Here is a 7500-nt window from a genome sequence, read left to right on the forward strand (position 1 = left end):
AGTTCAACAATTTGAACTTGATAACTCTACCAAACACCTCCGACAATTTTGGGTCTAAACATTTGAAATTTTAGGTATAGGTTCCTTGGACATGGATCTAACTTAATAACTTGATTTGAGCCCAAAATATTAAATTTTAAGGGGTCATAATAGTGGTCAAAGTTTTAAAAAATGTACCGTTTTTTTTTTGTTTTTTTTGTTTTTTTTTTTGCTCAGCAGATACCGTCAAACACCTGGGCAAGTTCGGGCACCCATGCTAGTATATATATAAAAGTGAACGTGTCTGTGTGTGTGTCTGTGTGTCTGTGTACATTTCCCTACGCAATAGCTCTGTCAATTTTTAGTCTACAGACTCGAACATTGATATACAAAGTACTGAAATTTAGGAAAATCGATGTGATGTGTTTTTGGCCAGAAATTTTGAAGGTAAGGGGTCAAAGTTCATCGATTTGATCTTTGAGAACTCTACCAACTCCTTCAAGAATTTTGGGTCTACGCACTTGAAATTTTTTATATAGGTTCCTTGGACATGGATCTAATATAATAACTTGATTTGAGCCAAAAACAATAAATATAAAGGGGTCATAATAAGGGTCAAAGTTTGTAAAAAATTGACATCAGTGGTCTCTTCCAAATTACTCAGACAATTTCTGGTCTAAATATTTGAAATTTTACATAAAGGGTATTCAGAGATAGGGCAAGCTTTTTCATGAGTTTGGGTCGAAAATTTTTATTTACCAATATATAAATGTATGTATGTATGTATGTATGTTTGCATGTCTGCCTTAAACTTTCAATAGAGACGACGGATTTTACCAAGATCAGTATAGTTTTAAAGTTCGATCTTTCATACGAAAAATATCGAATAATTGGCTAAAAACGTTAATATCTTCCCCTTAAACTAGGCACTTTTCTACAGGGGGGGGCACTTTTTTCACCGATATTTCTGAAAGTTATCCTCGCCTTTAGATTGTCTAGCCTTAATTTAAAAAACGTCGCTTCCGGTTTGGCGGTGGTCGTAACAGCATAAACGTTAGGTTTTATCCCATTCTTTTCCTCCTTTGCGGTACGGGTTCGAGCCTACCTTCTTACTACCACTTTTTTTTTTTTTTTTGCTCAACATACACATCCAGGCCACGCCGGCCGAAATGCTAGTATATATAAAAGTGAACGTGTGTGTGTATGTGTCTGTGTCGTGTGTCTGTCTGTCTGTATACATTTTTCTACCAATAACTCTGTCAATTTTAAGTCTACAGACTCGAAATTTGATATACAGAGTACTGAGATTTGGGAAAATCTTTGTAATCCGTTTTTCGGTCAGAGTTCAACGATTTGACCTTTGAGAACTCACCAAACTCCCCCGCCAATTTTTGGTATAAACAATTAAAATTTTAGATGTAGGCTCCTTGGACATGCATCTAACTTAATAACTTGATTTGAGCCTATAACAATAAATGTTAACGGGTTATAATAGGGATAAAAGTTTAAAATAATTGACCGCTTACACCTCCAAACACCCGGGCAACGCCGGACTGAAATGCTAGTATATATATATATATATATATATATATATATATATATATATATATATATATATATATATATATATATATGCGTGTGTTAGTGCCCGTGCGAATGTGAATGAAATATATTGAATATGATATGACGTATAGGCATATCTATTATATATAAATGGACGTGTGTGTGTGTGTGTGTGTGTGTGTGTGTGCGTCTGCGTACATTTTCCTACGCAATAACCATTTTAAGTCTACAGACTCGAAATTTGATATAAAGGGTACTGAGATTTGGGAAAATCTTTGTAATCGATTTTCGGCAAGAAATTTGGCTCTAAAGGGGTCAAAGTTCAACGATTTGACCTTTGAGAACTCTACCAAGCTCCTCCGACAATTTTTGGTCTAAACACTTAAAATTTTAGATACAGGTTTCTTGGACATGGATCTAACTTACAAACTTGAGTTGAGGGCAAGAAGATAAATATTAAGGGGTCATAATAGGGGTCAAATTTTAAAAAATTGACTTTTATTTTTTTTTTGCTCAACATACACCCCCAAACACCCGGGCAATGCCGGGCTGAAATACTAGTGATTTATTAAAGATAGAATTGTCAGACAAAGTAAATGAGACAGAAAAAAAGAGAGATAGAATAGATGAAAGTAAACAAAAGAGAAAATAGATGAGAGAGAAAAAGAGAGACAACAAAATAAAGAGAAAATGAGAGACAATAGATTAGAAAGAAAGAAAAGAAGAGAGAATAAATAGGAGAGAAAAGGAGAGACGGAATATAGAGAGATAGACAGAGAGAGAGAGAGAAAGAAAGAGAGGGAGATAACGAGAGACAGAATAGATGAGAGAAAGTGAAAAAATAGAGCAAAATCCAAGCTCGGTAGAAAACAGAAAGAAATCGACAGGACAGTAAAATGGAGTCCTCTGTTTCAAGCCATTCTTCATGATAACAAGAAACTCCTTGCTTCTCTATTTATATAAATAAAATTCAAAAAATATAAAGATAAACAAACAGCTAGACGCCTAAAACTGAAACTAAAACTATTAATAAAAATAATAACATAAAAAGAAATAATAAGACAAAAAAACACAGTTGCCGTTAATAGCTGCATCTTATCAGTCCTCCTATTGTCCCTTTTGCTACAACTACTAAATTTGGCCTGTTGATGACCAAAAATACTTTACCGCTGACCACATTCATTCCATATTTGTGAAATGATTGTATCACTCTAGTTCTGTGTGTATCCGTCCGCCATCTTGGATGTAGCCTCGTTTTCGTGTGTAGAAATAGTTTTCTTGCGATCTGCGTGCCATCACGTCATCTGACTGAAGTAATGTACGCAGTATAGCCTTATAAAGTGTGGACTTTGACTTAAAAGGAATGTGTAAGTCGGGATTTTACCAGGATAGGAAATGTGGGATGGAGAATGGAGAAATCTTAATTTCTATATTAAATAAAGAACACATACCGATAAACATATATATATATATATATATATATATATATATATATATATATATATATATATATATTTAGTTAGAAAACCATTTAGAAAACCATATATATATATATATATATATATATATATATATATATATATATATATATATATATATATATGTATTTTTTTAACAATCAATTTTAATACCTTTTAAATGGTATTTTATTGATAATTGTACCAATATTAACTTCGGTTTAGCTCGATGAGAATTCAGAGCAATATAATTTATATGATCAGAAAAACAACACCTTTTATTTATTAGTACACAATTTTTGTTTTTATTATTTTTAAGACATGTTATTATATATTTTTTTCTCCTTAGTCTGACAGCTGTTTCGAAGGGTAAAAAGACAAACGGTTGTTTTAATTATAGCATACCGAATCTTCATTTTTTACCGTTCTCTTCAGAGACAATTAAAGTCAAATTAATTGCAGTCAAAATTTGTTTTTAAAAACTCACATGGGGATGGAATTTTTTTATCGAGGTTGCCATCTTTAAAAAATTTTCCATGGAAAATTGTGTACTAATAAATAAAAGGTGTTGTTTTTCTGATCATATAAATTATATATATATATATATATATATATATATTGCCGGGTTCGAATCCATCGACCGGTGGTTATCGTGACACACATTTCTGAAGATCCCCGAAAGGATGAAACACTAGTGTCTGTAGGTAGTTTATAATTATTATAGTAAATAATTATGTCAATCCCTTTAAGAAACTCGTTTCTTATTATGGAGCATTTTACAGTTGAAATAAAGTCGATCAATTTAGCTCGCATTGGCCGATCATTATATAATGATTAGACCACTCTGACAGACGTTAAAATCATTTAAAAATAAATGTTCAAGTTTCAACGAAATTTCTCCTCGTTAACGGTGGCCGATTGGATTTGGTCCTTGCTAATGGAGTCAGAAATGGCTTCTTTGCCGTCTTCGTTTCTACCGACCGGTGTTAATCATGACAACCTACGCTGATGATTCTCGAAAGGACGAAACACTATGAAACGCTAGTGTTTGTAGGTATTTAATAATTATTATAGCAATTATATATAAATATATATATATATATATGAATATATATATATATATATGAATATATATATATATGAAAGTGTGAATGCCTGTGTGTGAGGACACTTATCAACCTATAGACTCAACGAATTTTACAAACTTGAAGTATTCAGACACGTGGACAACTTTTAATCGATTTTCATCTGGACAAAGGACTGCTTAGTAGTCAACATTGAAAAATTGGTACGCTGGGGGGGGTCATCGAATTTTTATCTGTTTGTCAACTGTTTAACGAATGTGCATGCGTAAATCATTCACATGACAGATTCCTCATGTTAAGAATGGTTAGGTTTGGAAACATTTTTTAAATATTATGTCAAGCTGGCCTAATGGTTATCGTACTTTAGTCATTGTCTTTAGGTTTTGGTTTTGATTTCAGTTCGAGCATTTTTACAAGAAGTGACCTATTTAGAAAGAACACATAATATTCGAATCCACATGTCTCAGTTTCTGCATGAATTCAAATATAATATTTATGCTTATTTTACAACCGGGCAACGCCGGGTCACCTGCCAGTTATTAATAAAATTATATGATCGTGTGTATTTTTTGATTGCGTGACTTATACAATATTATTTATCTATTTATTTTTAATCGATTTTGTATAAAATCACCCCCTTTAAAAAGCGCTTAGTGTATTGCTAATGAGTGATACTTATGGAGCTCTCTAGGAAATGTTTGCAGTTCTAAGTGAGTTTTCTCTCTTGCGCTTCTTCTTTAAATTCCACATTCTTGATCTTGTGTTACAGCATTTTGGGTGAGTGGGGGGGGGAGATAAATAATTTCTTGTTGCACAAATGATATTTTTTTAAATTTATTTTTAATGTAATACGTGAAAAATGTTGGGTTTTTTTTTTCACATTTCAAAATAATTTGTTTCATTATGTTTGCATGTTTGACCTTTTTGAACGGCAATCACATAATGTCCATTTAGTTAGGACCCGATTTGACTCCAGAAATAATTAGCGTGTTTTAAATAGTTGCAAACAGCATACTGAATTGTCGATACGTTGGCGTTTTAGATCGATGCTGAGCAAGCATGGCATGTTCGTTTAATACAGCATTAACATGTTCGTTTAATACAATGCATTTACTATGTTGCATTAATATGTTTTCATGTTAAGAAACATGAAAAAATATTAATGCAACATAGTAAATGCATTTTTTTCTGATAGCTTCATCTCCTATGTTACGTTAAGGAACTTGATTTGACGAGGGCCAAGGTGGCTATTTTATAGATAATTGATGGTGGTATCGACCCTAAAGACATCGGGCACGTACATTTCTCTCCGATACCACAAGAGAGTAAAAGAAAAAAAATAAGTGCATTTCTATGAAAATGTTTTTTTTTTACAAAGATACTCTTAGAAACAAGAACAACACATATTTTAATCATTTAATACACACACACACACACCCACACACACACACACACACACACATATATATATATATATATATATATATATATAATATATATATATATATATATATATATATATATATACAGCATTATTCGGATTTCTAAAATTTTTACTCAAACTATCTGTACATCACCCCAAGGCCAATTAAGGACAAGGGTTAATGCGTGTACGGTGATGGAATTTAGGTCGTAGTTTACTGTTTAAAGGAAGAACTCAACAAAATTTGTTTACATTGAACTTGTATACGATTTTGTTGTAGTCATCCGGTCAGTAGACTAGAGGAACATAGTTCTACAAGTGAGCAGCTCTACGAAAGAAGCTTCGTTCACGGAAAAGGTTGCAGAGTAGAAAAAAAAGGTATCACTTATCAGGTTTTGAAGCCGAATTTGAACTCTGTCAAGCCAAAATAGATACCCTGAGCAGCTTCCCTCATATGTAGCAACCGTGATCAATTTTAGGACGTCTTTGTCTCTTATACAGATAAAGGATTGCGTTGGGAGTGAAATACGTTCTGGAGCGGTAGAATGACGCAGAAACTTTTTTTTCAGTGGCCCTTCCAACTGATTTGATGCAAGTCGCCAAGATCAGAATTAAAGGCGAGTTCAAAGAGGCTTGTTAAAGCAACGCGCTACTGTGTGACTAGAGTCATTCATATCAACTTGAATCAGCTGGGGATCAGTACGTTGATGGTGAAAATATGGTTTTAAATATGTGACTAAATTTATCTATTCACATTCGCACCAGCCACGTAAACCATTAAGTCAAACTTCACAGCAATCGCTAACGACACGATACCTGTGCATTTATCTCTCCATAACAGGTTGACTAATCATGTTTAAGTTATATTGTATCAAAGATGTGACTAAATTTTCAATGCTTTTTATTTTTCTTTATCACTAAAATCTAAATGGGGATGTTACTTCGACTGTTTTTTTTTTGCATATAATAGTTCATAAAACAGTATGTCTACAACAATGGTGTTTTTTTATCTTTAAGTAGAATGTTCATATTTAGTTTAAAAAACAACACTTGGCAATATTCGCACATAAGTGTGTAAACTATGGGATTTATACCAACTGTTTTGTTTATTAGGTTGATAATAAAGTTCTTGACGAATTTTTAATTTTGATATCAAATGATGTATTTTATAATAAGTTTTCGTTATAATACGTTCAAGTTGTATATCATTTAAACGAGAGTTTTCCGGCCCAGCTAATCGTATAAATAACAATCGTTTCAAAACAATTATATCTTTTTAAAGTACGTAGAAACTAGTATGTAGAAAAATGCAAATTCGCACAAGTTTCTTATTTCAATTCAAGCTAGGCTGAAAACATGCTGAAACAGATCACGATATCAGCGCAAGAACTTTCTTGTTAAACTGAATGTTTTTCTTTTTTAAACTTTTTTCCTTATCATGGCGATATGAAAGACGTGTATTCAGTTTTGTGTTTTTTACTCACTTCCACTCCAATCGTCACTTGGAAGTCAGGGGCTAATATTTAGTGGCATGCATAAGGAAGATAAACAAGATGTTGGTTTACGTTACATTTAAATTACTGAATATCAGTACTTCCTTATACCGATACGTTTCGAAAAGGATTTCGCATTTTATCGCGGATATATACATCGGGGGGGGGGGTACAAGTGCAAGGAGTTCATCGGGGCACATTCCATTAAAATACATGTAAAACAAATACAGGGATACAACATTGCGGCGATAAGGCAGGCTTGGAGCTTAATTGACAAAGCGGAAGTTATTAAAATGGAGACTCTTTTTTGGACCATATCCAGAACGAGAGACTAGTTGTCGAGACCCCAGCCCAGATATGACAACGATACGTCATGCATCATTAAATAAAAGCAAAGAAAAGAGAATATACAAAGTGAAAATGGAGAGAAATTAAAAAACTAACTAAATAGCAATAATAACAAGAGCACCTTATAGAACAACAAAAACAACAACAATAAT

Source organism: Euprymna scolopes, chromosome 15, assembly GCF_053919585.1.
Source record: "Euprymna scolopes isolate OS-2025 chromosome 15, ASM5391958v1, whole genome shotgun sequence".
NCBI lineage: Eukaryota > Metazoa > Mollusca > Cephalopoda > Sepiida > Sepiolidae > Euprymna > Euprymna scolopes.